The sequence below is a fragment of the Prinia subflava genome, chromosome 10, assembly GCF_021018805.1.
Source record: "Prinia subflava isolate CZ2003 ecotype Zambia chromosome 10, Cam_Psub_1.2, whole genome shotgun sequence".
NCBI classification, from domain to species: domain Eukaryota; kingdom Metazoa; phylum Chordata; class Aves; order Passeriformes; family Cisticolidae; genus Prinia; species Prinia subflava.
In genome coordinates, this window is record NC_086256.1 from 28,560,633 (window position 1) to 28,562,324 (window position 1,692).

Consider the following 1,692-nt stretch of genomic DNA (forward strand, 5'->3'; position numbering starts at 1 on the left):
GGGCGCCTCCTAAACGCGGCCGGGGATGGTGACCCCAGCTCCTCCCTGGCAGCCTGTCCAGTGCCTGAGCACCCTGACTGTGATTTATTTTTTTTCCCCTGATATCTAATCTGTCAGGTGGCTGCAGATCGCGGTGAGCTCCCCGCGCCTCCCCCAGGCTGAGCACCCCCTGCTCCCGCTGCCGCTCCTCAGGTGTTTTCCAGACCCTTCACGAGCCTTGTTGCCCTTGGCTGGGCACACTCCAGCACCTCAATGTCCTTTTTAAAGTGAGGGGCCCAGAACTGAACGCAGCTCTCGAGGTGCAGCCTCACCAATGCTGAGTACAAAGGGATGATCACTTCCCTAGTGCCCCTATCCCTTCACAATTCCAGATTAACGGCACTGCTCATTCTCAGTGGGTAAGGCATTTCTGTGTGCCGAACTTGGCACATGTGGGGCTGTCCTGTGCATGAGGAAACCCCATTAATGTGAATAAATATCTAAAGGGGAGATGCCAAGATGATGGAGCCAGGCTCTTAGTAGTGCCAGCCACTGGGATGAGATGCACGGGAGGTTCCACCTGGATGGAAGGAAGAACTGATCCGTGCAGTGATTGCACTGGAACAGATTGCCCAGAGAGCCTGTGGAGTCTCCCTGGGCAGATATCCCAGAGCTGCCAGGATACAAAGCAACACCGTGTTCTGGAATGGCCCTGCTTGAGCAGGGAGGTGGGACCAGGCGACCCCCGGTGCTCCCTCCCAACCGGACCCATTCTGGGGTTCTGTGCAGGGCCAGCAGCTGGATTCAGATGATCCTTGTGGATCCATTCCAACTCAGGATATTCTATAATTCTGTGAATTTCTGGCTTTCCACTTGACATGGGTGACCACTTTGCCCATGTGTCACCATGTAAGGTGACAGTGCCCCGTGCCTGCCATGGCCCACTGGGTTCCTGAGTCCTTTGAACCTCCAAGGCTGGTGGGATCACAGCTGGAAGAGCAGCAGATGTTTGGAAGGGGCTGGATAACAATGTCAGCTGGAGTGTTTTCATCCAGACAGCAGTGAATTCCCTCCAGGATGACAGCCAGTCACAAGGTGCCTCAGCCCTCCTGTGGTAGGGGCTCCTCCACTGACTGTGCCCTCTCCCTGTTGCCTGTCCCCTCTGCCACCCTCCCAAAGGTGTTCCCAGGGCCCAAGGGCATCCCAAAGGCCAGGAATCTGTCCCCCTAAATATGACAGTCAGCAAAGTTCCTGCCAGGAGCAGCCGACTTTCGGAATCTCCTTGCAAGGCTGGTATCAATAAATGTTACTGTTCCTGTGGCACGTGTCCTTTTGGTATGAAGGGCATCCAGGGAGGGGGCTCCACAGAAGGCAGAGGTGTCTGTGAGCCAGGCTGCTGTCTGTGAGCTTCCAGAGTGTGTGTGTGCTCCGGGAGACGTGGGAGAATTGGGGTGGGAGAGCAGGCACCCCCCAGCTGCCGCATTCCAGGAGGAGGCTGTCATCCCTGGGGCACAAAACCCCAGCCCCTGTCATGGGGAGCATGGCCTCTGACCTGCCCTACCCTCTGGGGCAGCTTTGGGGGTACCTTGCCCAGGTGGGCACGTCCTGGCTGCCCTGCAGGGCCTGGAGAACTGTGGCCGTGCTGGGCCTGGCTCGTAGTGCCCCCAGCATCTGGAGAAATGTGCAGAAAAAACAGAGATGGGCAAGCAAAGT